An 18,557-nucleotide genomic window follows, 5' to 3' on the forward strand; every position below is an offset into this window, starting at 1 on the left:
CGAAAGTTTGCAGAAAAATAGTCGCCGGCGCGCACAATTTGGACCGTTAGAATAAAGTGGGAATAAGTACATCCTTTCAAAGACAGGGAAACGCTCGAGTAAAAAAATAGAGTGAAAAGGCACGATGGGCTGTGTCTATAAAAGTCCTCCGTTTGGCTGTCTTAAGAGAAATAGGTCCACTTCCGCGCAGCTGGGAGAAGCCTCGACGCAAGCCACGGTGCGACTTATGGTTATTTTGCGCGTCCGCCTCAGCACCGGACAGAGTGGACTCTCAAAGCCGTCTGTGCGCGACGCCTCCCAAGGCTGACAGGCTAGGAAAACCCCCCTGGAGGACAGGGAGGCAGCTGCAGCAGTAGCGGCAGCAGCAGGAGCCCTGGATCCGGGTGAAAAGTGACGCCTCTGCTGCTCACCCCGACCCACCCACCCCCTTGTGTCAGAGACCTCTCTAAACCCAGAATAAACAGCCGCGGGTCGGGTCGGGCTCGGATCTCTTGGCTTCTTAAGGATCCAGTGGGTACGGGGCGCAGTCCAGTCAATGTGGCTGCAGAAGTAGACCTAGTAGTTCACTTGCCAGCAGCAGCCTTATAATCACATCCCAAGCCCCGGCTCATGCAGTTCAATTCACCCCCAGCTTCGATTTTTTTCCATGAAGGCGAACAAGATCTCTTGATTTTCTCCCCCGATTGAGACTGTGCAAAGTCTTCCTCTTGTCCAAAAGCCACTATTCAAAAAAAAAAAAAACACAACACAAGGGGGGGAAACACACACTGCTTTGAGAGGGTATAGGGCCAACACAACGATGCACTTCCTAAAAGGACACTAAATGTAAACGCCACTGAATGGAGCTTTGAATAGAGTGGGGGGATTTTTTTTGATGTGACCTTGTATTGGATTTTTGCAGTTTGGCTCTATTGAACCCACACGGGGCCTCGGCGGTCCCGAAAGGGCACTGATGGCTTTCCAACATGTGGCGGATTATACTCTGATGTTTCGTGGCTCTGATTTTTTTTTTTTGGGGGGGGGGGCTTGGATGTTTACATTGACCATATGTGCCAGCAGAGCAGTGTCCTCACCTGCATCAAGAGCAAGGAAGGGCAATATAGACAGGCAGAGACAGTCCGACCCGTGCGTAAATTCATCACGTTTGTGAATGCGCAATTACGCTTTTTCTACGTAAATATTGTTATTCCTATAAAATATATTCTACATAATGCTTGCAGGCCCGTGTTTGTCGTGGCACATCACAGTATTGTATTTTTTTACGCACATCTTTGATATATAAAAAGTTCCTCATTGATCCATTCATGAATACTTCCACACCTCACACAGAAAGTCACACAAGTATTTTATTTTATAGTCCAACATATCCCCAAATCCACAAACACCGCTCATTTGGCGCATCTGCGGGAAAAGCTAAATTCACCTACAATGTCACGATCAATAAAATCAAATAGACGCATCAGAAGCAGGATCTGTAAATATGAGAAAATATTTATTTCATATTTGTCAGATCCAAGATAAATGAAAAGTGTGTTAACTCGGTGCCTTCCAAGCTGCGGCTCAAAAATATCCCCGTGCAAAAACTTGTTCATTTTTATTTTTTTATTATTATTATTATTATAGAGAAATATGACTTCCAAGCACTTGAGAGTAATCTTCGCTGCAGCCTGTTCGCTGTGCAGGAAGCGCTCGTCCATTGTTCTACATGTGATTTGGCCTCTGCAGAGAGAAACCGAACAAAAAGGTCTCTCTCCGCTGCGCGCACGGACCCATGCCTCCGCCAGGCCTGCGTGTGCGCGTCATTTGCAATGTGGAGACTGTTGATCAACTCACTAATTACACTTCTCTCCTCTCTCTCTCTCTCTCCCCCCTCTCTCTCTTTCTCTCCCTCCCTCTCCGTCTCTCTTTTGCTCCCTCCCTCTCTCTCTCTCTCTCTCCTATTCGCCCTCTCTCTCTCTCTGTGTCTCTCTACCCATTCCCAGAGTGCATATCGGGAAATAGACACACAAAGACATGCGCACTCAACTTAATCAGCCATTTTTTTTAAACAGGGGCTAAAACGATAATAATTAGCAGAATAAAGACATATCGGATTTTCATTTCCTTTCCTCCGTTTCCCCGACCCCTCGTCCACAAGAGAAACTGCGAGGCAGCCGGTCGACACGTCGCTCCGCCGCCGCCGGATCCAAACCAAAATAAGGGATAGCTCTGAGACCGCTTGACATCTGTGGTTTTTACCCCCTCTTCCCAATACAAAGTTGGAGGATTATTGTAATTTTACCTGTTTTCTTCCACGTTTTTGATTGCCCGATCACGCAAGCCGCTGGATGTGACTGTTTTGTAAAACCCCGAGAGCAGAGACGAGAAGCGGAGGTGACGGCTTTGGAGAGAGAGAGAGAGAGGGGGGAAGAAAGTAAGTTTTTTTTTCCCGTTCCTTTTCCTTTAACTTTTATTGAGTGACTTTGGGCTGTGTGTGTTAAATTCAGGGGGCTCGGGTATCGATTGTCTATCCCGCCCCGTGGATCTCCCGACACCGGGGCTGCTCGGATAACAGGTGCTGGCCGCTTTTAGTCCCAGAATAAAGGCGGATATCGTGATGTTGGAGTGCAACTCCGGCGCTTCGGTAAAACAAGGGGGCTCTGACAGGATCGGAGGCGTTCTCCCTCACGCGCACTGTCCGCGGGATCCCACGTCCAGACCTGCCGCTTCCCGGAGAACTTTCCACCGCTGGCACTGAGGTCGAGCCGCGGCCACCTCGCACCCGATCGCTCGCGGTAGACACACCGAGGCGTGGAGCGTTTCCTCCCCCCGTTTGGTGGCTTTGCGGTGCGGATATGGTCTCTCTTTCGCAGGAGCCCGATCCCTCGGACATGTCCGCTTCCGAGCTTCCACGCTCGGGGCTGGACGTCCGCCCCCCGTGCCAGACCCCCGCAACCGCCACACCATTGATTTCGAAGCGATCTTATGGACGCACCGCAGCGATCCGAGCCAGTGTTTTTAACCCATGTGGTTTCGCGCACCTTCCAGGCATTCACGGTCCAAAGTGGCACGATCAGTCCTCCGCCACGATCCCCCCCCTTCCCTTCCGCCTGGGATCCTTCGCCTTCTGTCTTTTCAAAACCACTCTCTGTTTACCACGTTTTATTAGAGGATCGCGACCAAAAGAGAAACAGACACTCGCCGATCCCCGGTCCCACACGTCTTTACCTGCTGCGCTCATTTAGAAAGAAAGTAGTCGCACTTTTACCGAGGCGTGGGTGGCTGCGTCGTCCGGAAGGGAGAGCGATCGCTGGGGCTACCGATAGCATGGCGAGTCCCTGTAGAGCCAAACAACTCCCTGAGTTACTTCCCCCCCCCCCCATGTTTCATCCTCTGCACCGGCATCCGAAGCACCAGAGTGTGTCTTAAAACAAAACTCACACTTTCATCATTTCATCAGTTCACTGGTGTTCGACGCGTTTTGAAATCCCTTCCATCCACATAGTCTACAACTTCCATTTCCATCCTCGGTCCCCCATGCATCCGAGCGTCGGCTCACCGGGTTCTAATTCCCTGGTATAAAATGTTTCTTAAATCCCAGAGATCTGTGGTGGAGACATCTCCTCTAAGTGGCCGGTGGCTCTTGTTTTTGGGTCATTTGTTGGAACCGGAGCGCAGACACGGGGGCTCTCCGGTGGGGTTTTTTACGCACTGTATTGTGGCTGTGTTTTTTGTTTTGTTTTTTTGTGAGGAAGGTAGACTTGGCTCGGTTTGGGACGCGACAGTGACAGGGGGTGGGGGGGGACATCGATCGCACGGGAGGAAAAAAAAACATCAGGGCCAAGGGGCCAGTCTGTCTCCAGCTCGGGGACAGGCTCTGTATAGTGAGTGTGTGTGCCTGGAGGGACACTATACGCTCCCGATGAACGGTGCGCCAATATAGGATCGAGCTTTTTATAGGACTGTCTCCATTTGTACGCGGCTCTCGGGCTTTTTACGTGGATTTCGGAACGTGTTTACCAGCGAGAAAAGACGCTTTTAAAGCAGCCTTTCCCCCCCAATGTGTCCCCATTTTAAATGTTTGTGGATTATGGAATGCGTTCACGATTTTTAAATATGACACAGAATGCACATTTATTTTTGAATCCAAAAAACGGGATTTTCTGTATTATAACACCGAGCAATGACAATAACACCTTTAATAACATGATTGGTTTTTATTCGAATAATAATGAGAATACATATCTTATTGTTTTTGTTTTTATTATTGTTGTTTTGCGAGAACACGTTAGATTGATGTTTCAAATTTCAAATTTCCTAAATTAAATACAAACACACTTTTATTTTTCAGCAAATTAAATGTTAGATTAAATCAGATAATTTTTATAGTTTCACAAACTGGTGTATTTTTGGACTGCATGGATCTCATCTCTGGTCCGAGGAATTTAATTACATTTGCATAGAATCCCTCATTTCATTTAAAAAATACAGCTGAGGCCTAATAATAATTATAATAAAAAAAATGAAATTAATAAAAAAAAAAATCATAAATGTGAAATAACGAGAGGAGATGATCCGGTGTATTTGCAGTCTATTTCATCAGTTAATGATGGTATTGTCTCACTCTGCAAATGAGGGAATTTTTTTGAGGTTTACGTTTGCAGAAGCCCAGGCCCCTCTTGTTTTTGTTTTTCTGCTCGCTTTGTGTCTTTAGCTCTTTCAAAGGCTGTGTGTGTGTATCTGCATGTTAGTTAAGCAGCTTGCAACATTAATTTCTATCCGTGGCGGTCGAGGGGAGGAATACAAAAAAAACATATATAGTGTGAGAGATGGGTGAGATAGCCCTGGGAGGACAATAGCTGTTGGCTTGAAAATGCCTCTTGATTATTAAAAGCTAATGCATTTTCAGCATTGCAGCCTTCATTAAGGGTGCGGATGGAGGGGGGGGGGGGGGGGATATGAGAGGGATGAGAGGCTACTGGGAGGAGGAGAGGATGGGAGAGGGAGAGAGGGAGAAAGAGAGAGAGAGAGAGGGAGACAGGGGCTGAGTCTGTCCTATAACTCCTGGGCCCAAGACACATGCAGCCAGAAGATTGGCTCGGGCCTCTCCTAGGGGTCGACAATGTGTCATTTCCACCCGGCTAGATTGCCCTCTGCCTATCTGATATTAATGTGCAAATCAATATTTCAAGGATTAAATTTCCCTTCTTCATTTTTTATGGTTTCTACCTCAATAAGTCTCCCGTCTAATAGAGGAGGCTGGATGATTTAGAAGCCTTTGCTGCAGAAAGAGAGCGGGAGACAGAAAGAAATAGAGAGGAGCTTTGCAACAAGGCTATCGCTGCATTTTAATGTTCTTCCTCGTGGATTCCCCCCCCATAGGCCCTCGGTAAGGAGGCCTATATCGCTGCCTTACAGTGTAAAGACAGCCAATTTGGCTAAAAAGGCAGAAAGGGAAAATATGAGTCCGGTTGAATACTTAAGACGCTGTGGTAATCCGAGTAGCAGGTATTAGAGAACAGGAGCCCCCCTCCTCCCCTTCCTCCAAGACACACACACTCATCCCGAGCTACATCCAAACCTGCATTACCAGCCGTCATGCTCGAGCGAACAGTGTAGCTTACCGCACGCTGGACTGCTATAACAATATATTTTTTCCCTTCCTCCTTTTTTCTCCTCCGCTTTTCTGCCTTTTCTGCATAGAAGCCCGTTTGACGTCCACCGAGGAGATTTACTCTCAGGCGCAATAACATCTGGCGTATGTGTGTTATAGAAATGAATCACTCTGACACAATGACCTGTGTATGATTATTGGGGAGCGTATTACCATAGTCATAATGCTGCATCTCATTGAAAGTCAACTAAATGAGCTTGGACCCTTTGACTCCCCATAGACCTTCATTAAGGGACATTGCGCACACACGCGCGGGCGTCTGTCTGCCAGTAGGTGTGTGTCTGTGGGCCTGTGTGTTTATTTAATCCTCCTTCCTGTACCATCTGGTGCGTGTGTGTGCGTATGCGTGTGTGCGTATGCGTGTCCAGCAGCAGCACGGTGTGAACCCCCCACCCCCCCCCCACCCCCCTCGCCAGTCAGCCACCAATTTTTTTCATTCCCCATTCAGGCCGTGCAGCAGAACTGAGTAGACTGTTTTAACATGCTCTTGATAGGGACAGTGTCAGCGAGTGAAAACAAGACGACAGAGGGAGAGAGAGACAGAGGAAGAGGCACAAAAGATCTGTAATTGTAGCACGACCGCTTGGCTTCCTCCCTGATTCACGGCCATTACAATGTGAAAAGCACAACCGCCTGTCCTCCATTATTAAAACGGCAGGCCTACACACACTCTCACATCCAAACACGCATACTCACTGGGGGGAACCGTGTAGATCTTTTTTTTTTTGTCTCTTATTTGCGGCTCAAAAATAACTGCTATCATTCCGGTCACGGGATTTAAGGAGATTCAATATTAAAGCTAATATCCAGCGTTTTTTTTCCCAGCGTTGTAAAATCATAAATTCTTCATTTTGACGATTCCAAGCTGTGCCATGTGTAGATACAATCCCAGCCACCGTTTGTGTTTGACTCTGACGGACCGAGTTGTCTTTCTCCTTCGCACTTCTTCTCAAGATTTTTCATAGATGGTGTTTTATGCAACATGTATTATGCAACCGTTCGAAGCATGTCGTTTTTTGATGCAAAGAGCTACCTAACAGCTGGATTTTCAGGAGATCAAGGTTCGATATTCTCTTGGTTATGAAGTGTGTGTGTGTGTGTGTGTGTGTGTGTGTGTGTGTGTGTGTGTGTGTGTGTGTGTGTGTGTGTGTGTGTGTGTGTGTGTGTGTGTGTGTGTGTGTGTGTGTGTGTGTGTGTGTGTGTGTGTGTGTGTGTGTGTGGTGTCTGCGAGACAGAGCGAGGGGTGACAGCCAGCAGTAGTAGTAGTGTCAGGGTCTTCTGGCTCAGGGAGGCCTGTAGGGGGAGAAGCTAAGAAGTCCACAGCAGCTCGGCATTATGTCTCAAAGAGGGGGGGGGCTTCCTGTGTCAGCCCTGGGGCACCACCGCTAACACACACTTTCTCTCCATCACACACACACTGTGCGAGAGGCGGAGGAGGGTTAAAGACTTGGAACGAGATCAAGCCCCTCCGCAGCTCCCGGGGTGGGAGCTTGTGAATATGCGAGTTTTAGTGTAATTAGCACTTAATTATATTAACATATGCAAATTGTCAGGCGGAGAGCTTGTACCGCCGGTGGGTATCGGCTGAGATACAAGTGACTCTATTGTACCGCCACGGCAGAACAGAGAATAATGGGTGTGTGTAAGGCAACCAGCCAGCCTGCCAGCCAGCCAGTCCACCCCCCTTGCGAGCACATAACCAGCTAAGTCGCGGTCCGGCCGCTTTGCCAAATTTCATTAGTCGCCATGACGACTTGGCTAATTGTGCTGACTAATGTCCCCTGATCTGTTGTCAGTCAAGATGGGTGTGTGTCCCCGTGCCCCCGAAACAAGAGAGGGGGCAGAGAGCGAGAGAGAGAGAGAGAGAGAGAGAGAGAGAGAGAGGCGCGACTTTCCTGAACCCAACTCCTACAAACACACGTTCTGCTTCTACAAGCATTTGCATATTCAAAAACACCCTGCCGTCTTTCCTCGTCCGTCTCGGCGTGCGTTTGCATGTGCACACCTGCACCGGCAAGGTCATGCGCATGTGGCGGCAACATGTCAGAGGGCAGGGCGAGGGTCCAGTTTTCGTGTCGAGTCTCGGTGTGTGTGTGTGTGTGTCACATGTGCACCACACTGCTGCCTGTGAAGCATGACTAGGACTGCGAGGCTGCTATGGCCCCTGTGTCGCGACATGGCTGAATTTGTTTTTGATTATTGTACATGAACCGGGACTCTGGCAATGAAAAGCCCGGGCCTGAACAACAGGGACAAGGAGTTCCACCCTTTGAAAAGCGGCAACCCTTTTCAAACCGTCCCAAAATTATGTAATTTCAACACATCTTTAGAGTTACCCCCGACCAAGCAGTAGGACTTCTTTTTGTCTGGGGGGGGGGGGGGGGGGGGGATCTATTAGATGTTGTGTGCCTCCCGCTAGCCAAAGGTGGATAGACATTGGGCCTAGTTGGTGCTACTAGTACTTGCATGCTAATCCTGTTTTTTGACAGGAACGTAAACTGATATAATTGCTTTTCAGTGGCAGGAATGGCGGTTTATACAAGTGTGAAAGCACGGGGAAGGGGATTAGCATTATTTTGCATAATGCTGGGCAGGCGCTGAATGGGGCATTGAACGCTTGACTGGGTGACAGAGATGAAAGAGAGATGAAATGCTTCACCCCTCTTCTTCTTTTTCTTTTTTTTTCCTGCCTCCCTCCCTCTCCATCTCTCCCCTCTGTCTCCGGCCGCTGTGGCTGCCGGAGAGGGACTGTGTTTTCCGGAGAGCAGCCCCGGAAACGGCAGGGCCCCCGTGTTTCTCGCTGTTTGTTCTGGTGCCAGCAGATGGAAGGTGTCATGTGAGGCAATATGTATGATAATAGAGTAACCGCGGTAAACTCCGGGCTTCCTAAGCCTCCATGTATATACTAAACTGCATCCCTAAAGCACTGGAGTGTGCAATTATGTCGTGGATGGATGTGGCTCAGGTAGCTTTTACATGGAAGGAAGGGAGCGGCTTTCGTGGATCAAATCAAACTACACTGTTCTTACATTTTCCTTTATTGAGATGTTTACCCAGGATTTGGTCGGATATCGTCGGCAGGTGTGTTTTATGTGGATGCCTGGGTGTGTGTGTGTGTATGTGTGTGTGTTTGTGCGTGTGCGGGCTGTGGTAGTCATAGGCGGGGGCACGCGGGTGGTGACGCAGCTTAAAAACGCCGCTGTGACTTCCATATGACCCAAATCGACTTTGTGCGTAATTTATGATCAACCGTCATTATTGCTATTGCATCTGGTGTATGGAAATGATCCCGGGTTGAGGGAGGGACGTGAGGTTGGGTGGTGGAGAACACGAACGCCACAAAGGCTGCTGTGGCCTGTTTTTGTTGTCTCTCATTGGACAGGATCCTCTTTCTTTGACCTTTTGCACGCCTTCCCTTCCCTTTCATATGCTAATGCCGGGCCAGGGCCGAGGAGGAAACACGCCGGAGCTGAGTGCAGGAGGACAAAGACTCCTCTCTCTTTCTCTGCCTCCTTTCCACGCCATATCTCCTCTTTTCTTGCCTCTTCCCCTCTCAAGCAAACTTGACAGACTTTGGCGTGAAAGGAAGTGAGTGCTCAGTGGATAGGAAAGGTGGGGACGGCATTGTGGCCGTGACCCGGCGCCACCTGTGAGGATCAAGTGCACTGCAGCGATCCCCGGCCATGTTTATGTGGACACATTTTTTGAGTGGCCCTTGTAGTGGGTATTGCGGATCGGTAATCGTTTGAGCCGCGCCGCCGGTAGTGCTGTAGCTCAGGCCAAGTCAGTTGAGGAGTGATTTGTTGCTTTTCCAGTGGCGCTAGTCGAGTTGTCATAGCCGGGTCTATATTTCTCCTCGGCCTGCCTACTCTATCTTCTAACAACCAGTAAAGCGCTGTCTCTGGTGGGGTAAAAGGATCCTAATATAGTTACTACAAGTCTCCCCCAGCATAATGCTCCAGCGCTCCACTGAGGAGCATGACGTGGTTTTGAGGCTCTTTTGGCTCTGTTATGGGAAGGGGGCATGTTATCTGTAGGAAATGTAATTTTTGTCCTCATTGAAATCATTCATTATTGAGCTTGGTTATCTAAATGTTTTTGTTGCTGTTGGTCCAGCGCCAGTTAGGATTGCGTTACCCCCTCACTCTCTCTCTCTCTTTCTCTCTCTCTCTCTCTCTCATGTCTATGTCTGTCTCTTTCTCTCTCTCTCTCTCTCTCCCTCTCATCTTGCCAGGCCTTCATCGGTCTCTTAAGGGAAAATAGAAAAGAGGGGGATTTTTCTCTTCCCTCTGTGCTCTGTCCCGTTCTCAGGCTCTCGTGCCTATTTTGCATCAGCCGCCTCGTACAGGATATTAGCCGCAGAAGAAAAAAAAAAAAAAAAAAACACGGGGTCAGGGTATTTCATTTAGAATAATATGTTTATTCTTTTCAATTTCAAAGTGGAAATGGAGGGAAAGAGCGGGGGGGGGGGGGTTCTGTCGGGAGGGGAAAGAACAGTCAGGGCCGTGTGTTAGGGGACTCTGTCTGTTTGATCCGAGGTCCTGTTGGTTCTGGGGGTGGCTGAGATTCCCAGGTTCAGGTCAGATTAAACAAAAACCCGAGGCCCTCCCTACTTCACTCAGACTGTCTCACGGATTTGCTCGATGTGCGTGTGTGGATGTTGTTTTTTCCTTTTGACAGACATGGCAGACAGGGGAGTTAATAGTGAGCAGCGGTAGGGGAATTTGAATGCAACGCTCACCCTCCTCCTCCTCCTCCTCCTCCTCCTCCTCCTCCTCCTCGCTGATATCTCTGCACCTTTGCTTCATTACTGTACATTTCCGCCACTGCTCATTTCACCCCCCCGCGAATCAGTTTAGACTCGACAGCGCCGTTACCTTTCAGACTGTGACATTTGTTTGTCCTCTGTGTTTCTCGATTCACTCGCTGTGAAGGACACCATGCTCGGCCCTGCAGCTCCGTGCGATTGCCTCAAAGTCCTCATCTTACATATTCAACAAAGAATTCAGCAGCCTTCTGTCTCAGGAAAAAGGTTTGTCCCTCCTGTACTTACCAAGTAGCAGAGGAAAAAAAACGGCCCTTACTAAAGGTTATATGCCACATTTTTATCGATTGCTCTCCGGGGTATTTTCATAGCTGTAAAAGCTGGTGAGGCTAAAAACAAAAAGCGGCAATGAAATAACAACTTCCCGGCTACCTGATGCAAACAGAAGTTAAAAAAGACGAGCTCAGGCTAAACAAGGGGGAGGGGGGAGTTAATGAATGACTAAGATTCTCCAGGTTTGAGAAAAGATACACCACAATAGCACAAGACGTCTCATGACAAATGATGCATTCTCTCCCTTGTTGGCCAAAGACAAAGGCGGGGATTGAAAAGGCTGAGAACCCAGTCATAGGACATATGCCCATAGAGAGAGCTCAAGGGAAAAAAATGGAGAAATAATAGATTGATTCTGTGTACGTGCAGAAATGATCGAATAAAATGTTCCGTCTGCATCCGATCACCTTTACCTCTACTCCCCGGCTCATTCACATTATTCTGTATGTGTGTCGACGTCTGCGAGCGCCTCTGTATGCATGCATATCGCATGTGTGCGACATGATTGGCGTGTGGTATTCCTGAAGGCAATAGCATGTGGATATCAAGGCCATTGGCAGGGTTCGTTAGGGAATAAGTGGATAATTAATTATGCATGAGTTGTGGGCATAAGCAAACAGTGTAATGAGAGATGAGACGGATTTACCAAAGAATTTAACTCCAGTTGCACGAAGAGACCTTCTCAATTGTTTTTTATATTATTATTTTTATTATTATTATTATTTTTATGAACTATATTCATTTGACCTAATGGACGGCATGTGTCTCAAACAGAAATACAGATATTACTATAGTTGCAGGTAACATATACGTGTACGGTATTACCAAACAAAATACTCCCTATTTTTCCGACGTAGTTCCCAGTCTGATCTAATATAGTCAAAAAGAAAAGTATGTGTTCCCTCAACTCCCCTGAGGAGACTCCAGCTAACACTATCCCTCTCCAACCCTGCCTTCTTCTGGCCTGGCACCAGTCGTGGAATAATCTTTAATTATTTGCTTTTTTAAAAGAAGAAAAAACGAAAATAAGACTACTTTTTTTTCTTCTTTTCCCGTGACAGTGAAGAAGAAGAGCAGAGCAGGCGCAGGAATGTTCTTGTATATGAAATTGTAGGTATTAACAGGGCTGGTTTGTCAGTGGTTTTTCGCTGATGTATCAGCTCCCTGCCCCTAGACTAAATAAAGAAGGGGAGTTTCTGCTGTGTTTCATCCCCGCTGAGATGAGCAGATATAGGGAGGCTATGGAGGGAATTGTTAAAAAAGCAAAGTATGGCGGAGGAACGGAGCTCTGCCCTAACGCAGTGCTTAAACAAGTGTCACGATGTGGTGATGGATGGTTCACTGGCCTTTGTGGCTTATTGGAGAGACACTCACTCTCATACCAGGTTTTTATTAAAATAGAACACAGTGCATTAGCTTTGCCCTTTCCCGGCTATATATTACACATAATTAAAGAGAAATATACATATGTCTTTTTGAGCGTGACTTTGCTTCACGGTAAGCAGAAACAGTGTGTGCATGTGTGTGTGTGTGTGAGAGATACTGCTGACTCTGGTCTTCAGCTGCCTCGTCACTGACCCCCCCACGGTCCCTCGGTTGCCCCATTAAATGCATTGTAACAAACACACACACACTGAAAGAAGCTTGAATTTTATTTTTGGGGATCAGTTTTTTATGCTTCACATTCGATTTCAGTATTTATTTAAAAGTCATAGCGTTTTTTTCTAACAGTAATGGTTCCATTTCATCCCGGTTCCCTCTTTGCAGCCTGCCTGGCCCCGGATTTCCATGACATGTCTTTCTTTCCCCTTTTTCGATAAAGGAATATTGTGGTGCTAATCTAAAACCACACTAATTACATCTGACAGTTGTTTGTTTGTAGTGAAATCCAATTAAAATGTACACTTTTCAACTCCATTGCTCGTTTTTCTTCTCCCTCTCCCCCCACAGCCCTGCCGCCATTCTCTCTTTTCTTTTTTTTTTTGGGTCTCCCCCTTCCCTCCCACGGTAACCAGAAAAGAGCCTATGATGGCATAAATAACAACTGTGCTTTCCTTGTGGTTTTTGTGAGAAGAGGGCAAACTCACAACAGCTGTCAGAAAAGGGGGTTTGTTTGAAAAGCAAAGGGCTTTGGTCTAAAGTTCATTTGGAGACCTCTCTAATTAAATAGAGAGCCAAAAGCTTAAGTTAATTAGTAATTCCCTGGGTCCAGAAATTAGACCTGTCACGAGTGTTCGAGCTCTCGGGGAAAAAAGCCCACAAAAGGTATGTGTGCATTCGTGTTTTCGTATGTTGTATTTTTTCTCCGCAAAACTCTCATGCCCTCCCATCTCTGTAAACAAGTGTTTCCCGAAATGTGTGTTTTTATCCGCACTTTGTCTTACGCAAGGCCCCGCACATTCCCCCCCCACCCCTCGAAAACACCCGAGACATTAATGGCCTGTTTGTGGCGTGTCACAGAAGTGCTCGGGAGATGTTTAAGCGAGAGGCACATAGCTTGTGGCGTCAGTCAGGATACCTGCCCTATGATTATGTTTATGAAGATAATGACAGGGCTGGGGTCGCGCTGAGTACTGTCTTTAGAAAACAGTTGGGGTTTGAACTTTAAACTTTATTGTTACCCCTGGAAAAAAGAACGGGAAGGTTCCACTCGCCATGTCCGAGAAAACGTCTTCGCGATTAACAAGGTGTCTCTGTCTTCTCTGACTTGACTCACTGTAAAAGCAGATGTTCTGTTCTCTTCTCTTCTCTTCTCTTCTCTTCTCTTCTCTTCTCTTCTCTTCTCTTCTCTTCTAAGAACAGGTTACGCAAAGCTGACATTGACACAATTGAGAGACACGATGTCCCTACTTGTTCAGACCACGTTACAGCAATAATAAGCAGTTGAAGACGCTGCTGTGAAACGAGGCATCGACTCTTCACTTTGAAAAGCACTATCCACTCGCTGCGCCGCGGGCCGGTTTTTCGGTCAACTGATACTGATAGGCGTCTTTCACCAAATAGGGCAGCATTTGTGACATTTTTCCCCCACTCTCCTAAAAAGGAATGAACTTTTGGCAGAACGTAGCGGGAGTTGCTACATTAGTTTGCAATGCCTCATATTAGGTTCCCAAATATCATCGGGACTTAACTGCTCTTGCAAAACTGATTTCAAGCGCTGGAAAAGTGCTTCATGTTAATAATTTCAGGCCGCTGAGCCCGTGACCAGGAAAAGTATTTTAGGGCTCTGTCGTTGCTGTTTAGTTTTTTTGGGAGTCTTAAAATAAGTCACACGTACAAGTTGTTTCACAAGCAGCAGTGTTATCTTAACATAAAATAAGCAAAGGATCCAAGGCTGGATGTGGTTGATACAGCATAACCAGCCGTTTATATTTGCCAGGTGGATGTGAAACGTCTGCGTCAGAGACTGCTCCCTGTGTCTGTCTGTTGAGTGTGTGCTATCCTTGACTGACGTGGACAGTGTTTGCTTAACCTCTTCTGCGCTGCACTACCACGGCCTTGTCAATTTAAGTGTGTGTGTGTGTGTGTGTGTGTGTGTGTGTGTGTGTGTGAGAGGGGGAGAGAGAGGGTGAAGGAGAGAGTCCAGCAATGGTAGCTTTCATTTTTCACTTCCCCAGCAGATTTTTTTGCCAAACAAACCTGCTGAGAGGCAGAGTGAGAGATATCGAGGGGTCTGAATCAACACAAGCCAGAGATATTTATCATGTCGTTTTCTTGGACTGGTCTATGATGGTGGGCATCTGCACACTCAATAGAGAAAACATACATTTTTGAGTTTTCAAATCAGCAAGGAATCCTGGCTCTAACCGAGCTACTACCTTTCTACCTTTTGTACAGTGTGGAATAAAAGGCACGACATTCCCGTTTTAACAGGCTGTGTGAAAGGGGCTTATAGTATTGCGGATATTCGGTTGTGTGTGTATGTGTGTGTGTGTGTGTGCACAGTCCCATGCTTTTTGCCCCATCCGACAGATAAGGTTGTGGTTTATGTAACAGCTAAGCCCTTTCATATTGTGTATGTTGTACCTTACAAGAGCATGATGCGCAGGCTAGATTAATATTTATTTAGCGCAGGCAAATCAAGGATTAAGCAGTCATCATTTTAGCACTAATCCACGTCTCCGGTGAGATGCAGAGACAAAGAGAGGCAGATTACTAAACACATAACACCGCAAAACCACAATTAGTTGGTGACTCGCTCTCCCCAACCGGGCAGAAAAAGGGACCGACAGGAGATTGGCAAATGTGCACAAACACGCAAAGTTGCATTTAAATTTACTTGCTCTCACAACCCATTGTCGTCGCTGTTTGTCGACCTCTCTCCGACTTTTCACCAGCCGTTCTCACCCTCCTTCCTTCAAAAGAATCCCTCTTTGAAATTAGCGGTGGTTTGTCTGATTCACTCATCTGACGTAAATGTGTCTCATGATCTTTCCACTGTCCGAACACACATGCGCACACACGCACACACACACTCACAGACACACACAGGCTGACTGACACACATGCATGAGCAATGAATACTTCTTTCTTAGCTCCAACCACGTGGGAGAGGGACAGTTTGCTTATACTGTATGAGTCTATGTCTGTGTGCGTGTGTGTGTGTGTGTGTCTGTGTGTTTGTGTGTGTGTGTTATGAGAGTTACTTGGGAGTCTGTAAATAAAATTACATTCTTTGCTAATTGAGTTAAACTGCTTTGCTGGAGATGTGGCAAAAAAAAAAGATGAAAGCTCCCAGTGTATGTTTTGTGTTTGTGTGCCGCAAGTGTGTGTGTGTGTGTGTGTGTGTGAAGTTGAGTGCGTAGGGTGGTAATCCAGTTAGCTCTTAGCGCTCTAAAGTGGTAACCGAGGATACCGTGTGTGCATCGCCGTAGTAAGGTATAACGTTAAGCATAGGCAGAACCAAATTTGGAAAAACAATGAACAAAGAGATGAAGCTGAAACAAAGAAAAAAGAGTGTGAGTGTGTGTGTGTTTGAGTGTGTGTGTGACTTTGTTCGTCGGAGTGTGTGTGGTGTGTAGGAGGGCACCCCTCACATGGGGAGCAACAACAAGGAAACAGCAAAGGGGCCAAATAGAGCACTGGAGGAACTGTTGCAGTGTAGCAAGAGGGGGTGGGGGGGCTGATATGAGAAAGGGAGGGTGGTGGTGGTGGTGGGGAAGGGGGGGGGGGGGGGGTCCAAAACCAGATGTGAGGGCGATTGAGAGAGAATAAAAAAGAGAGATAAATAAAAATAAAATAATGAACAGACGTGTCATGCTGCGATAGAGAAAGACAGGCAGAAGCTCAGAGAGAGAGAGAGAATGCCATCCTCAGTTCCCCTTTGCCCTCCTTCCTCTCTCTCTCACCCGGCCACTGAATGCTAATGGCTTTTTCTGCTTCACCCCCCTCCACACACACACACACACACACAAATAGGCGCACATATACCCCCCCCCCCCCTCCCCCCCCCTCCAATCCCCCCCCTCCAATCCCTCCCCATGGACACTGCGGCATTGTTTGTGGCAGTGCTTCTATTCTTTCAAACTTAATTACCTTCTTGCCTTTTGTGGCGTCAGGGGCTGGAAGTTTTGCTCCGTGGCGCTGGAGGTCGTCACACATTCTTTTGGCGGTGCATTCCCTTAATCTTGAGGGTGGAGGTGGAGGTGGAGGGCGAGGGGGTGGGGGGGGGGGGGTAAAGAGACAGAGGAGAAGAGTCTGGAGACTAGAGCTTTTACCAGGGCGTGCTTCGAAGGTGGTTATAGTACACCGCCACCACCGCCCGCGCCCCCCCCCTGTGCACGTGTGCACGGTCATAATAGTCGGGGCATAGGCTGCCCTTTGTTTGTGCGGTTCATTTCCAATCAACCCTAATTAACTAGAGAGTGTTTCCAGATTGCCGGCAAAAGAAAAATCCCCCTTTTTTTTCACTCCCATTGGTCTTTGCTGTTTTGAGTTCGAGGAAGCGGAGGAAGGAAAAAAAAAAAACTGGAGGCATTAGCTATGTAGATTGGCTTTGCCTTTGATGCTGGAAAAATCTTTAGCAGGGGCAGTAAGTGGTGACTACGACCCGGCAGTGTCTGACTGTTTATTTTCATGTTTCAGTTTGAGTTTAGTTTGAAATATTGCCTCTTCAGAGGCGTGAGACTTGTGCATATATTTAGACTGGACTGTGTAAGCACAAAGTCCATTTGTAAAAACGTTAAATCCAGTCAAAGTTGTCTTTAATCCATTAAACTTTGTCTCCATGAAGCCATACAAGCAGTGGATAAACACTGGCATTGACTTTGGACCCACATCCAAAGAATCATAATGAAAAGCTGCTTAATGGAAATAGATGTAACTTGTGCTCTGTATATGCTTAATAGGATATTTTTTAGTGGACTATCGCTCATGAGAGATTTTTTCCCCCCAACAGCCTGGTTGAAGTTAGGCTACGGTGAAATCTGATCCTAAATCAGATTTCAGGACTCATCAGTGGAGTGATACGACACCGACAGAGAGGGGGAAAAAGACAAACATGACCTGTGGGTCCACAATTCACTCATGCGGTCAACAAGTTTGTTTGTGTTTGCTTGACTAGCTTTGCTTCCCATTACACTGTCATCTCACATTTTGCTGCTTATATAGTCTATGTTACTGAGATATATATAATTTTTTCAAACAATGGACTATCAGCTATGGGACCTTGGGGCGGTTGGGTGTAATGTTACCTGAGCAACCAATGAGACCAATTAACTTGTCATCAACTTGAGGGATAGAACCTGCATACCTGCACCAGGAGAGGAGAAAAAGGCCACTTCCATCCTCTACATTTCTGCTCATTATCCTCGTTCCCCCTCTTCCTCTAAATCCCTCCATTCTTCTGCCTCCTTCCCTGCAAACCAAGATCATTGCTCATGTAGGCGTAATTTTGATTTTGATTCGCTAAAAGGCATTTTTTTCCGAGACGGTAATTTGTCGAACAAGATTCCTGTGCTAAATGGAGTGGCGCTTGCTTTAGGTGTCTGGGCTGCACCTTGCAATAATGATAAGGTGTCTCTGTGGTAATGAAGGCCTGTGCTCGCGAGGGAGAGGACAGGCGGACAGGAAAGGGTGTGGGGACATGTGGAAGATCTCCTACATATAAAGTCTAATATTACACCTCCGGGCAAGAAAAAACAAGGGCTGCGTGAAAACTTATGGTGAGGTACAGAAGACACAGAAACAGTTGATCATGCACCTATCCTCTCTTGCCTTCTCCTTTCTGCCATTTTCCTCCTGTCCTCTCTTTTAAGACTTTAAACCGAACGCATTAGGCCCTATTCTTTAATTCTGTGCATGTGCCTGTGCACGCATGCATCAGCGCTCCTTGCTCCTCCATCGCCCGCTCGCATTGTGAAGAGGGAGATAGTTCCCTCTTCCTCCATCCACTTTGTTTTTCTCATCCCTCCATTTCTGCATGGCAACAAATAAACAGGTCTAATTAGACCGGAGTAGGCCTATTCATGGCCCTGACAGTGGGAGATGGATGCAGGGGCTTTCACAGCGTCCTTCGCCTTTGTCTTTGGCTAACGCTTGGTGACATTTTGATAGAAGATTTGGTGTAAGACTGAGGGGCCACATGCAGAGAGAGGGATGACCTTCGAGGAGACCTCGAGGGGTGGACATATAGCCCTGTCTTCTGACTTTGTTGTTTGACTTTGCCAAGCTCTACGGGTCACCTTTAAGATTCAGCCTGGATTTAATTTCCCCGCCTATTACATACGCTCACATGTGTGTGTGAGGGAACATCTCAGAACTCAAGATGACCACGTCCCAAAGCACAGATCTGCCTAATTCCAGTGT

General features: G+C 47.1%; 1 protein-coding gene across 1 annotated transcript in view; it reads left to right on the forward strand.

Annotated features, from left to right (window-relative positions):
* Positions 1–2,000: 2,000 nt before the first annotated feature.
* The window catches only part of zfhx4 (zinc finger homeobox 4), an 81,854-nt gene continuing 65,297 nt past the window's right edge, over positions 2,001–18,557 (forward strand). Inside the window, exon 1 of the mRNA XM_062379075.1 lies at positions 2,001–2,413. The gene's annotated coding sequence lies outside the window, so the exon portion shown is untranslated. The remainder of the gene's footprint in view (positions 2,414–18,557) is intronic.

The sequence above is a fragment of the Platichthys flesus genome, chromosome 21 (genome assembly GCF_949316205.1).
Source record: "Platichthys flesus chromosome 21, fPlaFle2.1, whole genome shotgun sequence".
Classification (NCBI taxonomy): Eukaryota; Metazoa; Chordata; class Actinopteri; order Pleuronectiformes; family Pleuronectidae; genus Platichthys; species Platichthys flesus.